The following is a 21040-nucleotide window of genomic DNA, read 5'->3' as shown; positions in this document are numbered from 1 at the left end:
ATGCATGCATGTTTAATCATGTGCGACACAAAAACGTTGAATCTCATCGTCATCTAGGTTCCCAACAATACGACCCTTGCATCTTGATGCAATCTCATGTCTAGAGATAGCTCGACAATCATTGTGTGTTCGAGCACATTTGTCGGGACAGTTTGGCCGAGTGGTCTAAGGCGCCAGATTTAGGCTCTGGTCCGAAAGGGCGTGGGTTCAAATCCCACAGCTGTCATTTATTTTAATTTAAGCCTTAAGACAGTTGTTAGAACATACGTTTCTAGTAGATATTATCTATTTTTGCTTATTATGTATCGTTGTCAACCTCTCGATTTTAAAACGCGTTTAATGTCGAGAGAGTCTGGCCCTACTTCGACAATTGCATCGTGTCACGGTCATACTTCTTCAATTGTGCGACCTCGTAATCTTGACACGCTCGCAAAAAATCTTAAGGAATACTCAATCCACATTCACATTTTTCACACGGCTTTGTGGCTTTGTGGAACCTTAGGCAAGGTTTGCCTTCGACATTCAAGCAACACTCTTATAGAATAAAAAATTGTTTGATCACACACGTCGCCTATGCATGCATGTTTAATCGTGTGCGACACAACAACGTTGAATCTCATCGTCATCTAGGTTCCCAACAACACGACCCTTGCATCGTGATGCAATCTCATGTCTAGAGATAGCTCGAAAATCATTGTGTGTTCGAGCACATTTGTCGGGACAGTTTGGCCGAGTGGTCTAAGGCGCCAGATTTAGGCTCTGGTCCGAAAGGGCGTGGGTTCAAATCCCACAGCTGTCATTTATTTTAATTTAAGCCTTAAGACAGTTGTTAGAACATACGTTTCTAGTAGATATTATCTATTTTTGCTTATTATGTATCGTTGTCAACCTCTCGATTTTAAAACGCGTTTAATGTCGAGAGAGTCTGGTCATACTTCTTCAATTGCTGTCTAGAACATACGTTTCTAGTAGATATTATCTATTTTTTCTTATTATGTATCGTTGTCAACCTCTCGATTTTAAAACGCGTTTAATGTCGAGAGAGTCTGGTCATACTTCTTCAATTGTGCGACCTCGTAATCTTGACACGCTCGCAAAAAATCTTAAGGAATACTCAATCCACATTCACATTTTTCACACGGCTTTGTGGCTTTGTGGAACCTTAGGCAAGGTTTGCCATCGACATTCAAGCAACACTCTTATAGAATAAAAAATTGTTTGATCACACACGTCGCCTATGCATGCATGTTTAATCGTGTGCGACACAACAACGTTGAATCTCATCGTCATCTAGGTTCCCAACAACACGACCCTTGCATCGTGATGCAATCTCATGTCTAGAGATAGCTCGACAATCATTGTGTGTTCGAGCACATTTGTCGGGAGAGTTTGGCCGAGTGGACTAAGGCGCCAGATTTAGGCTCTGGTCCAAAAGGGCGTGGGTTCAAATCCCACAACTCTCATTTATTTTAATTAAGCCTTAAGACAATTGTTAGCACATCTAGTTACGTTTTGCTGTCTGCATCTCGATTTTAAAACGCGTCTACTGTCGAGATAGACTGGCCCTACTCCGACAATTGCATCGTGTCACGGTCATACTTCTTCAATTGTGCGACCTCGTAATCTTGACACGCTCGCAAAAAATCTTAAGGAATACTCAATCCACATTCACATTTTTCACACGGCTTTGTGGCTTTGTGGAACCTTAGGCAAGGTTTGCCTTCGACATTCAAGCAACACTCTTATAGAATAAAAAATTGTTTGATCACACACGTCGCCTATGCATGCATGTTTAATCGTGTGCGACACAACAACGTTGAATCTCATCGTCATCTAGGTTCCCAACAACACGACCCTTGCATCGTGATGCAATCTCATGTCTAGAGATAGCTCGACAATCATTGTGTGTTCGAGCACATTTGTCGGGACAGTTTGGCCGAGTGGTCTAAGGCGCCAGATTTAGGCTCTGGTCCGAAAGGGCGTGGGTTCAAATCCCACAGCTGTCATTTATTTTAATTTAAGCCTTAAGACAGTTGTTAGAACATACGTTTCTAGTAGATATTATCTATTTTTGCTTATTATGTATCGTTGTCAACCTCTCGATTTTAAAACGCGTTTAATGTCGAGAGAGTCTGGCCCTACTTCGACAATTGCATCGTGTCACGGTCATACTTCTTCAATTGTGCGACCTCGTAATCTTGACACGCTCGCAAAAAATCTTAAGGAATACTCAATCCACATTCACATTTTTCACACGGCTTTGTGGCTTTGTGGAACCTTAGGCAAGGTTTGCCTTCGACATTCAAGCAACACTCTTATAGAATAAAAAATTGTTTGATCACACACGTCGCCTATGCATGCATGTTTAATCGTGTGCGACACAACAACGTTGAATCTCATCGTCATCTAGGTTCCCAACAACACGACCCTTGCATCGTGATGCAATCTCATGTCTAGAGATAGCTCGACAATCATTGTGTGTTCGAGCACATTTGTCGGGACAGTTTGGCCGAGTGGTCTAAGGCGCCAGATTTAGGCTCTGGTCCGAAAGGGCGTGGGTTCAAATCCCACAACTGTCATTTATTTTAATTAAGCCTTAAGACAATTGTTAGCACATCTAGTTACGTTTTGCTGTCTGCATCTCGATTTTAAAACGCATCTACTGTCGTGATAGACTGGCCCTACTCCGACAATTGCATCGTGTCACGGTCATACTTCTTCAATTGTGCGACCTCGTAATCTTGACACGCTCGCAAAAAATCTTAAGGAATACTCAATCCACCTTCACATTTTTCACCCCGCTTTGTGGCTTTGTGGAACCTTAGGCAAGGTTTGCCTTCGACATTCAAGCAACACTCTGATAGAATATAAAATTGTTTGATCACACACGTCGCCTATCCATGCCTGTTTAATCGTGTGCGACACAACAACGTTGAATCTCATCGTCATCTAGGTTCCCAACAACACGACCCTTGCATCGTGATGCAATCTCATGTCTAGAGATAGCTCGAAAATCATTGTGTGTTCGAGCACATTTGTCGGGACAGTTTGGCCGAGTGGTCTAAGGCGCCAGATTTAGGCTCTGGTCCGAAAGGGCGTGGGTTCAAATCCCACAGCTGTCATTTATTTTAATTTAAGCCTGAAGACAGTTGTTAGAACATACGTTTCTAGTAGATATTATCTATTTTTGCTTATTATTTATCGTCAACCTCTCGATTTTAAAACACGTTTAATGTCGAGAGAGTCTGGCCCTACTTCGACAATTGCATCGTGTCACGGTCATACTTCTTCAATTGTTCGACCTCGTAATCTTGACACGCTCACAAAAAATCTTAAGGAATACTCAATCCACATTCACATTTTTCACACGGCTTTGTGGCCTTGTGGCTTTGTTGAACCTTAGGCAAGGTTTGCCTTCGACATTCAAGCAACACTCTTATAGAATAAAAAATTGTTTGATCACACACGTCGCCTATGCATGCATGTTTAATCGTGTGCGACACAACAACGTTGAATCTCATCGTCATCTAGGTTCCCAACAACACGACCCTTGCATCGTGATGCAATCTCATGTCTAGAGATAGCTCGACAATCATTGTGTGTTCGAGCACATTTGTCGGGATAGTTTGGCCGAGTGGTCTAAGGCGCCAGATTTAGGCTCTGGTCCGAAAGGGCGTGGGTTCAAATCAATCCCACAGCTGTCATTTATTTTAATTTAAACCTTAAGACAGTTGTTAGAATATACGTTTCTAGTAGATATTATCTATTTTTGCTTATTATGTATCGTTGTCAACCTCTCGATTTTAAAACGCGTCTACTGTCGAGATAGACTGGCCCTACTCTGACAATTGCGTCGTGTCGCGGTCATACTTCTTCAATTGTGCGACCTCGTAATCTTGACACGCTTGCAAAAAATCTTAAGGAATACTCAATCCACATTCACATTTTTCACACGGCTTTGTGGCTTTGTGGCTTTGTTGAACCTTAGGCAAGGTTTGCCTTCGACATTCAAGCAACACTCTTATAGAATAAAAAATTGTTTGATCACACACGTCGCCTATGCATGCATGTTTAATCGTGTGCGACACAACAACGTTGAATCTCATCGTCATCTAGGTTCCCAACAATACGACCCTTGCATCTTGATGCAATCTCATGTCTCGAGATAGCTCGACAATCTTTGTTTGTTCGAGCACATTTGTTGGGACAGTTTGGCCGAGTGGTCTAAGGCGCCAGATTTAGGCTCTGGTCCGAAAGGGCGTGGGTTCAAATCCCATAGCTGTCATTTATTTTTTAATTAAGCCTTAAGACAGTTGTTAGCACATCTAGTTACGTTTTGCTGTCTGCATCTCGATTTTAAAACGCGTCTACTGTCGAGATAGACTGGCCCTACTCCGACAATTGCATCGTGTCACGGTCATACTTCTTCAATTGTGCGACCTCGTAATCTTGACACGCTCGCAAAAAATCTTAAGGAATACTCAATCCACATTCACATTTTTCACACGGCTTTGTGGCTTTGTGGAACCTTAGGGAAGGTTTGCCTTCGACATTCGAGCAACACTCTTATAGAATATAAAATTGTTTGATCACACACGTCGCCTATGCATGCATGTTTAATTGTGTGCGACACAACAACGTTGAATCTCATCGTCATCTAGGTTCCCAACAACACGACCCTTGCATCGTGATGCAATCTCATGTCTAGAGATAGCTCGACAATCATTGTGTGTTCGAGCACATTTGTCGGGACAGTTTGGCCGAGTGGTCTAAGGCGCCAGATTTAGGCTTTGGTTCGAAAGGGCGTGGGTTCAAATCCCACAGCTGTCATTTATTTTAATTAAGCCATAAGACAGTTGTTAGCACATACGTTCCTAGTAGATATTATCTATTTTTGCTTATTATTTATCGTTGTCAACCTCTCGATTTTAAAACGCGTTTAATGTCGAGAGAGTCTGGCCCTACTCCGACAATTGCATCGTGTCACGGTCATACTTCTTCAATTGTGCGACCTCGTAATCTTGACACGCTCGCAAAAAATCTTAAGGAATACTCAATCCACATTCACATTCTTCACCTGGCTTTGTGGCTTTGTGGAACCTTAGGAAGGGTTTGCATTCGACGTTCAAACAACACTCTTATAGAATCAAAAATTGTTTGAACACACACGTCGCCTATGCATGCATGTTTAATCGTGTGCGACACAACAACGTTGAATCTCATCGTCATCTAGGTTCCCAATAACACGACCGTTGCATCGTGATGCAATCTCATGTCTTGAGATAGCTCGACAATCTTTGTTTGTTCGATCAAATTTATCGGGACAATTTGGTTGAGTGGTCTAAGGCGCCAGATTTAGGCTCTGGTCCGAAAGGGCGTGGGTTCAAATCCCACAGCTGTCGTTTATTTTAATTAAGCCTTAAGACAGTTGTTAAGACATCTAGTTACGTTTTGTTGTCAGCATTCCGATTTTAAAACGCGTCTACTATCGAGAGAGTCTGGCCCTACTCCGACAATTGCATCGTGTCACGGTCATACTTCTTCAATTGTGCGACCTCGTAATCTTGACACGCTCCTAAAAAATCTTAAAGAAAACTCAATCCACATTCACATTTTTCACCCGGCTTTGTGGCTTTGTGGAACCTTAGGCAAGGTTTGCCTTCGACATTCAAACATCACTCTTATAGAATCAAAACTTGTTTGATCACACACGCCGCCTATGCATGCATGTTTAATCATGTGCGACACAACAACGTTGGATCTCATCGTCGTCTAGGTTCCCAACAACACGACCCTTGCATCGTGATGCAATCTCATGTCTAGAGATAGCTCGACAATCATTGTGTGTTCGAGCACATTTGTCGGGACAGTTTGGCCGAGTGGTTTAAGGCTCCAGATTTAGGCTCTGGTCCGAAAGGGTGTGAGTTCAAATCTCACAGCTGTCATTTATTTTAATTAAGCCTGAAGACAGTTGTTAGCACACTAGTTACGTTTTGTTGTCTTTTAAAACGGTTCTAGCAGATATTGTTAGGATCGATATCATTCGTTAGCTCTGATACCAGTTGTTCTCGAGCTAGCACACTAGTTACGTTTTGTTGTCTTTTAAAACGGTTCTAGCAGATATTGTTAGGATCGATATCAGTCGTTAGCTCTGATATCAGTTTTTCTCGATCTAGATGAACACAAGCTGTCATTTATTTTAATTAAGCCTGAAGACAGTTGTTAGCACACTAGTTACGTTTTGTTGTCTTTTAAAACGGTTCTAGCAGATATTGTTAGGATCGATATCATTCGTTAGCTCTGATACCAGTTGTTCTCGAGCTAGCACACTAGTTACGTTTTGTTGTCTTTTAAAACGGTTCTAGCAGATATTGTTAGGATCGATATCAGTCGTTAGCTCTGATATCAGTTTTTCTCGATCTAGATGAACACAAAGAACAGGATAGAAAAAATTGCAAGGAGAACGCTGGCTAAAATTATTTTTATTGATGACTTCAGGTATGTCAAGAGAGAGTACAGAGAATAGAAAATTACTTTAGGTATGTACAACAAGAGAGAGTACAGAGAATAGAAAAGTACATTTTCAAAGCTATACCGGACCAGATATATATATGGGTACGAGATATATATATATGGTATAGTTTACTATATATAGCTTTACTAGATTTAGCTATATACTATATATAGCTATTTACCATATATAGCTTTAACGGATATAGCTTTACCATATATAGCTTTACTATATATAGCTTCCATATATATATATGGTATAGTTTACTATATATAGCTTTACCAGATTTAGTCATCTACTATATATAGCTATTTACCATATATAGCTTTACCGGAGATAACTTTACCATATATAGCTTTACTATATATAGTTTTACCAAATATAGCTTTATCGAATATAACCGTTGACCAAGCTATAAATAAGTATCAGGCTCCATAACCAAACAATTCTCCCACTTGGAGACTGATCTAGTCAACCAAGAATTTCACTCTCAAACGACCATGAGCATCTTCACTGCACCATACCAATTGAGGTTTTGCACAACCTCAATATTCCAACATCAACACATTTTGTCAACATGTTTGCTGGATTCTTTGCACCCTCTATCTTCTCAAAACACATCACCATCTTCAACTAACCTCCGAGTGAAATGGCATCGCCTTCTGTGTTTTGAATGATAGACCGGGTTCCTCGCCAACAGCATGAGTCTCAGGAGTTTCTTGAGTATCTGCTACAACATCACTATGTGAATCTTTTAGCAACTCAACCTCAACTTCCACTTGCTTCACCTCTAGTTTCTCAGCAAGAGTCTCAGGAGTTTCTTGAGTATCTGCTACAACATCACTATGTGAATCTTTTAGCAACTCAACCTCAACTCCCACTTGCTTCACCTCTGGTTTCTCAGCAAGAGTCTCAGGAGTTTCTTGAGTATCCGCTACAACATCACTCTGTGAATCTTTGAGCAACTTAACATCAACTCCCACTTGCTTCACCTTTGGTGTTTCAACAAGAGTCTTCCAGCCCATGCAACCTCCTCTGGAGTTTCAGCGACGCTTCCAGCCGACGCAACCCCCTCTGGAGTTTCAACGACGCTGCTTCTGGCCGTCGCAACCCCCCTCTGGAGTTTCAGCGACGCTTCCGACCTACATAACCCCCTCTGGAGTTTCAGCGACCCTGCTTCCGGCCGACGCAAGCCCCTCTAGAGTTTCAGCGATGCTTCCGGCCGACACAACCCCCCTCTGGAGTTTCAACGACGCTTCTGGTCGACGCAACCCCCTCTGGAGTTTCAACGATGCTTCCGGCCGACACAACCTCCTCTGGAGTTTCAGCGACGCTTCCGGCCGACACAACCCCCTCTGGAGTTTCAGCGACGCTTCTGGTACTTTTCTTCAATTCTCTAACAGTCTTTGTGAAGCTAACTCGTTTCTGTTTGCTCGTAACACAGTTCTCATAAGGACTCATAACAATCTCCGCATCAAATACACCATGTTCATGGCCGACGATTTTTCGTACATATTCGACAGCGTCTTCAACAGACCTGACGTTGTCTTCTCCTTGATAATGTTGAACGCCACGTTTCTGGATAGCGTCAACCAGATCAGCCCCAAGGCTTGTCGATCCTTGAGCTTCCACTGTTCCGTGGTCATGGTATCCGACTTCACCCCCAACATTGGTTCGTGAAGATCTTTCTGGTACAGATAATCTTCAATCTGCATCTTCCAGAAACCAAAATCGCATCCATCGAACTTCTCAGTTCCAATCTTTGAATTTTCCATCTTCACAGATCGTGGTGACTTTCGCCTGGCTCTGACACCGCCTAGCTCTGATTTCTGCCTGGCTCTAACTTCCGCTTGGCTCTGATACCAGTTGTTAGGATCGATATCAATCGTTAGCTCTGATACCAGTTGTTAGGATCGCACAACAACGCACACGCTCGATCTAGATGAACACAAAGAGAATGATAGAGAAAATTGCAAGGAGAACTCTGGCTAAAAGGATTTTTATTGATGACTTCAGGTATGTACAACAAGAGAGAGTACAGAGAATAGAAAAGTAAATTTTCAAAGCTCTACCGGACCAGATATATATATGGTATAGTTTACTATATATAGCTTTACTAGATTTAGCCATCTACTATATATAGCTATTTACCATATATAGCTTTACCGGATATAGTTTTACCATATATAGCTTTACTATATATAGCTTTACCAAATATAGCTTTACCGGATATAACCATAACCTAATAGATATTATCTATTTTTGCTTATTATGTATCGTTGTCAACCTCTCGATTTTAAAACGCGTCTACATTCGAGAGAGTCTGGCCCTACTCCGACAATTGCGTCGTGTCACGGTCATACTTCTTCAATTGTGTGACCTTGTGATCTTGACACGCTTGCAAAAAAATCTTAAGGAGTACTCAATCCACCTTCACATTTTTCACCCGACTTTGTGGCTTTGTGGAACCTTAGGCATGGTTAGCCTTCGAAATTCAGACATCACTCTTATAGAATTAAAACTTATTTGATCACACACGCTGCCTATGCATGCATGTTTAATCGTGTGCAACACAACAACTTTGAATCTCATCGTCATCTCAGTTACCAAAAATAAGACGCTTGCATCGTGATGCAATCTCATGTCTCGAGATAGCTGGATCATCTTTATTTGTTCGAACACATCTGTCTGGACAGTTTGGCCGAGTGAGCTATGGTGCCAGATTTAGGCTCTGTTCCGAAAGGGCAATGGGTTTAAATCCCATAGCTGTCATTTATTTTAATATTTTGTAAAGCCTCAAGACCGCTGTTAACACATCTAGTTACGTTTTTTGTCTGCATCACAATTTTAAAACGGTTCTAACAGATATTGTCTATTTTTTCTTGTTATGTATCGCTATCAGCCTCTCGATTTTAAAACACATCTACTGTCAAGAGAGTCTGGCCCTACTTCGACAATTGCATCGTGTCACGGTCATACTTCTTCAATTGTGCAGCCTTGTGTCAAGGAGTACTCAATCCCCATTCACATTTTTTACCCGGCTTTGTGGCTTTGTCAAGCCTTCGGCAAGGTTTTCCTTCGACATTCAAACATCATTCTTATAGAATCAAAACTTTTTTGACTGCACACGCCACCTATGTGTGCGACACAACAACGTTTAATCTCATCGTCATCTCGATTTCCAATGAGACGACCCTTGCATCGCGATACAAGCTCATGTCTTGAGATAGCTCGGCCATCTTTGTTAGTTTAAACACAGTTTGGCTGAGTTGTTGAAGGCGCTAGATTTAGGCTCTGGTATAAAATTGTGTGGGTTCAAATCCCACAGTTGTCATTTATTTTAATTTTTGTAAAGCCTTAAGCCCGCTGCTAGCACATATTATCTTTTAGCTTGTTATGTATCGCTTTCAACCTCATGAATTTTAAATGCATCTACTATGGAAAGAGTCTAATCCTACTTCGACCATTGCATCGTGTCACGGTTATAGCTTTTTAAATGTACGGTCGTGTGATCTTGACACGCTCACGATAAACCTTAAGGGGTACTCAATCTCCATTCACATTTTTCACTTGACTTTGTGGCTTTGTCTCTCGAGGGACTTCACTCTCGAGCTACCTGTCGAAACTCATATCAAAATTCTGACTTCTAAGGTTATGTGTCAAGGCCAAAACTCGACCCTCTTTGAACTTGTCTTCGACACTCCTGTTGTCTCGTTCTCTTTAAACTTGTTTATTCCTCAATTTAGCTTCAATTCATAATCTAGGTGTGTTGCATGATGCACCATTCTCCTCGGTCGCGTTATGAGACTTCTCAATCTTGGCCCTCTTGTTGCCGGATGGGTGCCATTTGAGGGTCACCCCTTGTCTTTCTTGGGAGTGGGGGTCACAACCTACATTCTCAAAGTGAGGTTGTGAAGTTCTCCCCCACTTAACTTAGTAATCATCCTCGATGACTTTCTCGAGGACACATAACCTTCTGTACATTGGGCGGCGGTCAATCTCACTTCTTAAGAGTGAAGACTATCCCCACAGACTAACACAAGTTCTTCCAACATGTTTTGTCCTAACTCACATGCACCCTAGAAATATTTTTAGGAGGTCATCCAACATAGAATTGCTTCAATTCCCAGAGTACGTGAGGATGATGTTTACCCACGAGATCTCCCAGTGTACGTGGCTAGGGCATCTCATCTAGGTGAAGGAAATATAAGGTTCGAATGTGACATTCTACTAAAAACATGGTGTAGGGCAACCCACCTAGAAGAGGAAAATATGAGTCTCAAGAAGCACGACGTGGTGGAAGATCTCGGGTCACTTTAGGCATGAATAGAGTATCACTCTTAAAAAATGTTCCTTTGCGATATGGTCACGTTATCAAAAGCAAATCAGTGCTGGACTTTTTAAGACACAAGTCCATATCAATAGTGTCATGTAGATAATAGAGAATTCGTTTGACCACTGCCCATTGTACAGAAGTTGGGTTAGACATGAACTGGTACACTCTCTTGACACAAAAGAATATATCAGGACGTGTCAGAGATAAATATTGGAAAGCACTAATGACACTCTGATAGCGAGTAGTATCCTCAGGCGAGAGCTTTTCACCACCATCCAATAACAACTCACTAGGAAGCATAGGTGTGGGCACACCTTTGGAGCTAAGCATATTGGTTTTGGACAATAAATCTTGAATGTATTTTTGTGTCAGAACAAGTCCATTGGAAGTATGGCAGAGCTCAATCCCAAGAAAATAACTCAAAGTGTCGAGATCCTTGACTGCAAAATCATCCTGAAGTTGTGTAAGAAGTTTCTCAGTAGCCTTAGAAAATGAGCTGGTGATAATAATGTCATCAACATAGATAAGGATACAAATTTAAATGCCTGCCTTGTTAAAAATGAAAAGAGACATCAACCTTTGAAGGTGTAAAATCCAGCTATAATAGTTTGGAGCTAAGGCGAGAAAACAAGGCACGCGGAGCTTGTTTGAGGCCATAAAGCGAATTATCGAGCTTGCAGAGATAACCAGGATCTTGAGAATCCAAAAATCCAGGGGGCTGCTTCATATAAACATCTTCATTAAGAAAACCATGAAAAAACATTTTGAGTATCAATCTGTCGAATAGCCAAACCACAAGAAATAACAAGAGTTAATAAGAGATGAATGGTAGTAGGCTTAACAACTGGATTGAAGGTATCATCATAACCAACGTCATACTGTTGTTTAAACCCTTAAGCAACCAGGCGTGCTTTGTAATGATCAAGAGAGCCATCTGGCTTTAGCTTGAGTTTGAAAACCCATTTGAAATCATTAACGTTAAGATCAGCACGAACCACAGAATATGTTACTGTTCCATCTTTACGCACCTTGGGTTAATTGATATTATGCTTTAATCGAGTAGCTTACGGATGAGTAGCAGGTGTAGGATCCACAATTGAGGGGACAGCCGTACTAGCCGTTGCGAGGTAGTGCTACAGTATCCAAAGAGTTAGTTCCTAAGGTGATGAAGACCTATGAAAAGAACTAATGTATGGTAACTAATGACTTTGTGCTAACTAACACGCATTACAAACTCGAAAAGGTGACTCACTATCACACAAAATATTATTGAGACGAAAAATTAACTTTACTACTTGAGATGAAGGATGTCCAAGACGTGTATGACATTGAGCGTGAGTACTAGATCTACTAACTAAGGCATGCTTGAGATCATCGACATCAGATTACTTAAGACTTTTTCTCGACCGTCGATCCTTACTAGAAAAATTTCAAGGATGGTATTCAAAGAATACGTCATTATCACGAGAAAGTTTATGAATGGAAAGAAGATGTTTGGAAATTTCAAGCACTTGCAAAATATTACGCAATGCAATAGGACGATCAGCAGTATTAATTGAAGAATGACCAGTATGCAAAATACACAAACCTGCTCCATTGCCGACTTGAACTTGTTCTACTCCATGATAACATTCACGCATAACGAGATCATCCAAGTCATTGGTGATATGATCAGTGGCGCATATGTCACTGTACTAATTTGTTTCAATCTTGTAAAAGGAAGTAGCCGCTAGTGTCGCAAAAGGAGGTTCATCTTGATAGGAGTCATCCATCCTATGCTAGCATTGAACGACAGTATGCCCCACTTTGCCGCAGATCTGGCAAGAAAAATGAGCAGAAGGGTCACGACGATCACCAACAGGACTGGAGCGCGCGCCACCTTGGGCTGAAGATCCAAGATTTAACTACAATTCAATCTGGCATTGTAGTTGGCGAGTTTCAAACGTCATTAGATGTCCAAACACATCATTAAGCATGAGGGCTTCACTCTTGGTAGTCATCAAGGTGACAAAGGGATCATAGTCAGGGTCAAGACCAGCGAGGAGATACGCGATCATGCCATCATCCCGCAAGGCAGAGCCTGTGGCGGACAATGTCACAATCGCACTTTGATGGCAGTGGACTTGCGATTGTGCGGCACTCCCTTCCTAGCAACAAGTGAGTTATGTAGATAAATCCCTAGGTTGAAAATTATTTAGTTTTTAGTTACTATTCTGTAGGTAACTATTTTTCGGTTAAACCCACACAATTAAAGTGAGTGGGAAGTCGACGTCGAGTGGAAGAGCTTTAATTAAGTTGCCCACTTCTTTCTATTTTTAGGATGTAATTTGTTATTTAATTATCCAACTTGAATGAGAAATAAAATCATGGGGCCTTCAACGCATACCGTCTCTCTCTTTTGTTTTTTGGTTATTTTCTTCTCCCAACAATTTGTTCAGCTTTTTCCTCCATAAAGATTTACTCACATTCGCTTAGTCAAAGACAACAAGTAAAGCCTATTCGTTCTTGCGTCGCCTACGGCCAAGCGACGTATGCTCGAGCCTCTTGCCCCTGTTCAAGAAGAAAGTTTTAGAAAACGGGGGCAGAGAGATTTCGAAAGAGAGTTTTGAAAGCAAGATTGGAGAAATTGAGATGGGTGTTATATAGGATGTAAGCAAAAGGCAACAACTGTTAGATAAATCCCTGCCTTTCACGGAGAGTGATCCTTAATTTTTAATTAACTATTTTTTAGGTAACTTTAAACCTACACAATTAAAGTGAGTGGGAAGTACACGTCGAGTGGAAGCGCCTGGATTAAGTTTCCCATATCTTTCCATTTTTAGATGTAATTTGATATTTAAATATCCTAACTATAGAGAAATGAAATCCATCGAGTATTCAGTGCATACTTTCTCTCAATGTTAGTGCCGTTATTTTCTCTTCCAACAAATTTCATTTGGCCGTTTTTATTCCATCGACGATTTCCTCGCGATTGTCAGAAGTCAACAACAACGGCTTACTGCATATAACTATCGGGTAGGGAGAAGTTGACAACTAGTCATATTCCTTGTAGTACATTTTGAGGCATTTCATGTCTGGTAGGCCTAGACATGATTTTTCCAAAACGTCATACGTCCTAGAAAGACAAAAGTAAAACACTACAACATGGAAAGATATAAAGGGTTTGGTTTGTCATGGGCATGCGGTCATGGGCAACACACCTTGGACGAGCATGTTAGGTAAATCCCTAGGTTGAAATTCATTTCTAGTTTTTAGGTAACTATCTTTTCTGTTAAACCCACACAATTAGGGTGAGTGGGACTTAATTAAGTTGCCCACTACTTTCCATTTTTTGAATTAAATTTGTTATTTAAATATTCAACTGAATGAGAAATAATAATCGGGTCTTCAGAGCAAATATTTCTCTCTCCCTTTGTTTTTCGTTATTTTCTTCAGAAGATTTCCTTCAGCCGTTTTTTACTCCATCGACGTTCTCCTCTAAATATTCAACTGAATGAGCAATAATAAAGGTACGTGAACAAGTTGTGCGACGGGTGCCTCATCAGCAAATAAAGGCGCACCCCCTTTCCGTCTCAGGTATCCTACTGCACCGGTGAGCCATTGGAGCTCGTGCATGGCAATATTTGTTGGCCCATCAAGCCGGAGAACCCATGCGGCAAGACCCTCTTCCTCCTGCTACTCGATGACAAAAGCTACTTCATGTGGCTGATCCTGCTGCAAGCGAAAAGTGAGGCGGCAGAGGCGGTTAAGCGCATTCAAACACGAATAGAGGCCAAATGTGGGAAGAAGATGCGAGTGTTGCACACGGACCAAGGTAGAGAATTCACCTCGGCAAGTTTCGGTAAGTACTGCGACGAGTTCGGCGTACAACGACACTTAACGGCGCCTTACTTCTCCCAACAGAACGAAGTGGTGGAGAGTCAAAATCAGACCATTGTCAGGACAACGAGGTCATTACTGATGATGGTCGGGATGCTTGGGAGATTTTGGGGAGACGCGGTAATGACGGTCGTCTATCTCCTCAATCGATCGCCAACGGGAAGCCTCGACGGGGAGATGCCACATGAGACCTGGTACAACAAGAAGCCAGTGGTACATCATCTCCGAGTGTTCGGCTGCGTCGTATACATGAAGGTAGCGCATCCCAACCTCGCCAAGCTCGATCCCAGGGGGCTCAAGGTCGTCTTCATCGGGTACAAACCTGGGAGTAAGACGTACAGGCTCTATGATCCTGCGAAGGGGCGAGCTCAAGTGTCGCGTGACGTCATCTTTGACGAGAGCACCTTCTGGTAGTGGAACAACGTGACCGAGGAAGACCGAAACCCAAATCAATTCACGGTGGAGTACCTCGTTACTGAGCTGAGAGAAGGAGGAGCGCAGCATTAGGAACTGTCACCGTCGCCAGCAGCTGCACCTAGCATGCCTACGCCAACCCAACCACAACTCCGGCTACACCCCCTGAACCAGTGGAGTTTGCAACACCACGAATTGCAGATTCGACGCTGGATGCCGATCATGATGATGATCTTGTGGCCAGGTACCGGAGGATGGAAGACCTACTGAGAGGAGGTGAACCACCTGAACTGGCGGCGCGCGAGCTCGAACGTGGAGTCTAGAGGACATGCCGCCAGGACACTGAGCCATAGGACTCAAATCGGAGTTAAAACAATATGGTAGACATATACCATAGGGCTTTAGTAGAAGATTGTTAGGTAAATCCCTAGTTTGAAATTCGTTCCTAGTTTTTAGGTAACTATCTTTTCTCTTAAATCCATGCAATTAGAGTGAGTGGAAAGTTCACGTCGAGTGGCAGCCTTTAATTAAGTTGCCCACTACTTTCCATTTTTAGAATTAAATTTTTTATTGAAATATCCAACTGAATTAGAAATAATAATCGGGTCTTCAACGCAAATATTTCTCTCTCCCTTTGTTTTTCGTTATTTTCTTCAGAAGTTTTCCTTTGCCGTTTTTTACTCCGTCGACGTTCTCCTCTTAATTGCCAAAAGTCAATAGAGCATGACCGTGACATCCTCCCCCACCTAATTGGTTGACGTCTCTGTCAACCGACTATTTTCAAACCTGGCAATGTGGGTAGCAGCAGAGTCCAGATCTTCGGCGCGTTCCCAACTGTGTCTTCCGTAGGGAGATTCTTCCATTTGACAAGGAATTCGCGAATCCTCCGTCTTCCTATCTTCCTAACCTTGTCGGCTAGGATCTCCTCTATTTCTTTGGTGTCTCTTTGTTTAAGATCGATGCTCGGTCTTGTGATTACATTTCGTTGATCGTCATCTGGATCAGGGTGATAGGGATTCAAGTTGCTCACATGAATTTCTGGGTGGATTTTCATCCATGTGGGTATACAACTCTGTAAGAAGTATCCCTGATCTTTTTTAGGACTTCAACCGGGCCTTCATATTTTTGAACTAGTCTCTGGTCCTTTCGACCGCGGAATCTTATCTGTTCTGGCCTCAACTTGATGAGGACTTGGTCTCTTGCTCGAAATTGGAGGGGGCGACGCTTCTTGTCTGCCCACTTCTTCATGTGCTTGGAAGCTTTCTCCAAATACGCCTGGGCTATATCTGTTGTCTGCTTTTATTCTCTAGTGAAGCTTTTGAGCTTGAGGGTTCTTTCCTACATAAGGATGATCAATAATATGGGGCAAGGCCGGTTGTTGTCCACTTACAATTCGAAGGGGCTCTTTCCTGTAGACGAACTCGTTTGACAATTGAAACAGAATTGAGCGACATCTAGCAATTGTATCCAGTTCTTCTGACAAGCGTCGACGAAGTGACGTAAGTATTCTTCGAGCAAGCAGTTGAACCGCTCTATCTATCCATCGGTTTGAGAATGATAGCATGAGGAGATGTTTAAAGTCATTCCCAAGAAGGCAAATAGCTTAGTCCAAAATGTGCCAATGAATCTACCATCCCTATCGCTGATGATGCTCGACGGAATGCCCTATAACTTCACAATGTGTTTGAAAAATAGTTGGGTTGTTAGTTCGACCAAGCATAATTTGGGGGTAGGAACGAACGTTGCGTACTTCGAGAATCGATCTATGATAACCAAGATGGCGTCATACTTCCCGACTTTTGGGAGGTGTGTTATGAAGTCCAAAGACACTTTTCCAAGGCCTTGTTGACACGGGTAGAGGTTCCAAGAGTCTTGAGACTTTGGTTTTCTTGACTTTGTCCTGTTGGCAGATGAGACACGTCTTGGTATACTGCATTATGTCGTCCGCATATTTGGCTAGAAATACCCTTTTTTATTAAGGCATAAGTTCATTGCCACCCAGGGTGTCCGGCCCATAAAGTATCATGGCATTCCTGAATGAGTTTCTTCCTTAGTTCTCTTGTTCTTGGGACGTATAATATGTTTCCATTTGTCATTAGAAGGTCTCCCTCGACCCAAAACTGTCGTGCCTTCCTAGCTTTGGCAAGTTCAACAACGGCTTTGGCTGACAGGTCTCTATGTAAATGTTCTTTGATGATGTCGTGCATCGATCCATCGATCTTACTTGAGTGAATATGGGCTAACATGCACAGGGCCACATGTTCTCCCTTCCGACCTAGCACGTTGGCTGCTTGGTTACTCTTCCTTGTCTTGTGTTCAAATTTGAAGTCGAATTCAGCCAACGACTCTTGCCACCAAGCTTGTTTTGCCGTCAACTTTGGTTGATCGAAGAAGTCGCAAATGGCGCTATTATCCGTCTTCACCATGAATTGTGATCCCAAGAGGTACTGTCTCTAGACTTGTAGGCAATGAACTACAGCTAGCATTTCTTTTTCAGAGATAGTTTACGTCCTTTTTGCATCATTGAGCTTTCGATTTTAATGAGTGATAGGGTGACGTTCTTGGATAAGGACACCACCTAGGGCAAAGTCGGAAGCATCTGTTTTTATTTCAAATGATTTAGAAACATCCACCAATTCGAGGACAGGACCCTTCGTTATGGTTGCCTTTAGATCTTCGAAGGCCATTTGACATTCATTTCACCATGACCAAGAGTGGTCTTTCTTCAGAAGTTCTGTTAATGGGGCGGCTCGTTGTGAAAACCGTTCGACGAATCACCTATAATAGTTCGCCAATCCTAGGAAGGATCATAAAGCAGATGCAGAAGTAGAAATTTTCCACTCTTGGATAGCTTTTATCTTGTAGCTATTCATTCCGATCTACCCATAACTGATGACATGTCCAAGGAAGTTGATGCAAGGCCTCGGAGTTGACAACTTTCATTTTTTCAGGATCCTTTTCTATGGTGAGTCCCAATCTTTGGGATTTTTGGTCGGCGATGAATTTGTGGGTGGCACCTGAGTCTATCAAGGTGCTCTTTCTCGATCGTGAGTTTATGTTGCGTCAATGAACATAAGTCATTTCTCTATTATCTCCTTTGGGTCGACCTTCCATTGGAGGGCTGACAAGAATTTAAGCGCACCCATTCAGGGGTTGTCTTGATCTTCCCTCTTGTCTTGCGTAGTCTTGACTCCTGTGTCGTTGCTATCTTAAATGGACACTTGGAGTGCACTAAGAGAGGCCTGGTGAGGACAGTAGGACAGTTTGTAGGGGCCTTTACACAACAGGCACTGTAAAGGTGTCGTCGTGTAGTTCTTTTGAGGGTAAGGTCCTCGAGATGTCCCCGCTTGGTTGTTTTGAGGAGGTCTATCTGCCCATCCATTTGGTCTGTCGTTATTTCCATTTGGCCTATTGAGGCCTACGTTTCGATGACCCGGCGGCTTATATGCTTTGCCCCCAGTGTTTGGGGTTTATGTTGTGTTTTCTTGGAAGCTCGCGCCGCTTCCAAAGTCTAAGAGTCTTTCGGCGCTGGCGATTGAGGTGGCTAGGTCTTGAACCTTTTTCTTGTATATTTTTGTTTTGGCCCACGATTTCAACCCATTTATGAAGAGGAATACCTTGTCTTTCTTTGACGTGTCGCTGATATCTAGCATCAGGGTCGAGAACTGTCTCACATATTCCCTTATGCTTCCAGTTTGTTTTAATGCTATTAGTTTTTCCCTTGCTATGTATTCTACGTTTTCGGGGAAGAATTGGTCCCTCAACTCTCTCTTGAAGTCTTCCCTCGAATCGATGGTGCATAATCCATTTTCATCGTCTATGAGATGCATTGAGGCTACTCTAACTTTTGTCGTTGGTACAGGCCGTTGTGGCTTTGAAGTACTGTTTGATATCAAAGATGAAGTTCTCCAACTCTTTGGCATCCCGGTTCCCTTTGAAGGGTATGGGGTCTGGAAACTTCAATTTGTTGGATCTTGTATGAGTTTGCCCTGCTGTGACATTCTTCATGGCTTTCATGGTCACCCCAATTCGGATGTTCATCTCGACCATCTTTTCTTGGATGACATCGATCATTGTTCTGAATTCATCAGCTAATCCATTAAACAACTTCATCATGGTTTTTTATAGCTCATCGAACTCTTTGTCACGTCCCTCCTTGTGCGCGACAGAGCTATTAGGGCTACCAGCAGGCCTTGAGCTGCTCGTAGGAGCAACTCATTCTTCGAGCAAGACCACTCGAAACATTAGTTCTTTGATAGGCCGCCCATCCAGGCAGTTGTCCATTGCATCAATTTCTTCAACTTTTCCATTCAATTTTGTCACTTGTGCTTCCAGGAAGCGGACGGTGTCAGGGACTTCTGTGAGGAACAACATTTCCTCCTCTATTAAAGTAAGTCAGTCGGCTTGTGATTTGGGTGTCGACTTCGTCGTCGACATGATTTTGGTCTTTACTATGTCATGTTAAATAAAAGCCATTCCTTATTTAGTTAGGTTTCTCAAGACATTTGAATTCACGCCAATGGAAGAGCGTAATTCTAGGTGGCATTTTTTGGCCAATTTGGGCGAAGTCTTCGTCCACCTCTCTATTTTTGTATAATTAGTTTTCTATTTTTGTAATTAGATGGGTTATTTAAACCATTCAACTGAAGGAAAATAAATATCGAGTCTTCAGCAAATCTCAGCGAATCTCTCACTCTCTCTCCTTTTACTTCCGCTAATTTTTCCTTCGAAGAAACCTTCGGCCAATTTTTCGTCGACATTGTCCTCCGAATTGCTAGAGTCAACAAGTGGTATCAGAGTCTCGTTGAAGCGATCGGTAGTATATCATTACAAAATTGCCAATTTATCAACAATCAAGTTGAATAGTTCAAGTAGTTAGAGTGTCGACCTAACAACACACAGGTCTCAGGTTCGAGTAGAAGAAAATGCAAAGTTCGAAAATAAGCAGCCCCACATCGTGGGGTCCACTCGATCAGGTTCGCTCACTCCTCAAGCCACCACCACCAAGTGCCGGCAACTCCATCAACCTACAGTCGCAAGGGTTGTGTTATGGCATGCTCTCGAAACAGAGGAAGGAGAAACAATCGGGAGATCGGCTGGAGTACGCGCGGGAAAGATGGGGATCAAAAGAAGGAGTCGACCAATGGCAGGCCGATCCAGTGCTCGAATTGTGTTCGATCTCGGCACCTCAACGACGGCGTCTCCCGTAGGCAAGACGCACGACAAACCGTCTTTACATGCTGGAGTTAGAGATAGAGCAACCCGTCAGCCTTTCGGCCAAGACCGAAGAGGTAACTTGGAGGTGGCACGTAAGGTACGGGCACTTAAACTTTCCTGCTCTAGAAAAGCTACAGAAGGAGGAGTTGGTGCACCACTTAAACTACCCGTCAGTCTCGAACATGTGGCTGACCCTGCAAGCGAAAAGTTAGGCGGCAGAGGCGGTTAAGCGCATTAAAGCGTGAGCGGAGGCCGAATGTGAGAAGAAGATGCGAGCGTTATGCACAGAACGGAGTGGTGGAGAATGTGAGAAGAAGATGCGAGCGTTATGCACAGAACGGAGTGGTGGAGAATGTGAGAAGAAGATGCGAGCGTTATGCACAGAACGGAGTGGTGGAGAATGTGAGAAGAAGATGCGAGCGTTATGCACAGAACGGAGTGGTGGATCGCCGAAACAAGACCATCGTCGGGACAGCGAGGTCATTGTTGGTGACGGCTGGGATGCCTGGGAGATTCTGAAGAGAGGCAGTAATGACGGCCGTCTATCTTCTCAATCGGTCACCAACCCGAAGCCTCAACGGGAAGACGCCATATGAGGCCTGGTACAACAAAAAACCAGCGGTGCCGAAGCCTCAACGGGAAGACGCCATATGAGGCCTGGTACAACAAAAAACCAGCGGTGC

At 42.8% G+C, this 21040-nt stretch overlaps 10 non-coding genes across 10 annotated transcripts; 9 read left to right on the top strand and 1 right to left on the bottom strand.

Annotated features, from left to right (window-relative positions):
- The first annotated feature begins 146 nt into the window (after positions 1-146).
- Positions 147-226, top strand: TRNAL-UAG. Its single transcript has one exon. It is a non-coding gene; the product is annotated as a tRNA-Leu (tRNA).
- A 493-nt stretch (positions 227-719) lies between these two features.
- On the top strand, positions 720-799 carry TRNAL-UAG. Its single transcript has one exon. It is a non-coding gene; the product is annotated as a tRNA-Leu (tRNA).
- A 584-nt stretch (positions 800-1383) lies between these two features.
- TRNAL-UAG lies at positions 1384-1463 on the top strand. The gene has a single exon. It is a non-coding gene; the product is annotated as a tRNA-Leu (tRNA).
- Positions 1464-1926: 463 nt separating this feature from the next.
- TRNAL-UAG lies at positions 1927-2006 on the top strand. The gene has a single exon. It is a non-coding gene; the product is annotated as a tRNA-Leu (tRNA).
- Positions 2007-2499: 493 nt separating this feature from the next.
- Positions 2500-2579, top strand: TRNAL-UAG. Its single transcript has one exon. It is a non-coding gene; the product is annotated as a tRNA-Leu (tRNA).
- Positions 2580-3042: 463 nt separating this feature from the next.
- TRNAL-UAG lies at positions 3043-3122 on the top strand. The gene has a single exon. It is a non-coding gene; the product is annotated as a tRNA-Leu (tRNA).
- A 1083-nt stretch (positions 3123-4205) lies between these two features.
- TRNAL-UAG lies at positions 4206-4285 on the top strand. Its single transcript has one exon. It is a non-coding gene; the product is annotated as a tRNA-Leu (tRNA).
- Positions 4286-4750: 465 nt separating this feature from the next.
- TRNAL-UAG lies at positions 4751-4830 on the top strand. The gene has a single exon. It is a non-coding gene; the product is annotated as a tRNA-Leu (tRNA).
- A 1035-nt stretch (positions 4831-5865) lies between these two features.
- On the top strand, positions 5866-5945 carry TRNAL-UAG. The gene has a single exon. It is a non-coding gene; the product is annotated as a tRNA-Leu (tRNA).
- Positions 5946-12782: 6837 nt separating this feature from the next.
- LOC111776534 lies at positions 12783-12922 on the bottom strand. Its single transcript, XR_002812268.1, has one exon. It is a non-coding gene; the product is annotated as a small nucleolar RNA Z247 (small nucleolar RNA).
- Between the last annotated feature and the right edge of the window lie 8118 nt (positions 12923-21040).

This window comes from Cucurbita pepo, chromosome LG15, assembly GCF_002806865.2.
Source record: "Cucurbita pepo subsp. pepo cultivar mu-cu-16 chromosome LG15, ASM280686v2, whole genome shotgun sequence".
NCBI classification, from domain to species: domain Eukaryota; kingdom Viridiplantae; phylum Streptophyta; class Magnoliopsida; order Cucurbitales; family Cucurbitaceae; genus Cucurbita; species Cucurbita pepo.
The sequence above is the reverse complement of the archived record's forward strand: the minus strand, read 5'-3'. Positions and strand labels throughout refer to the sequence as shown.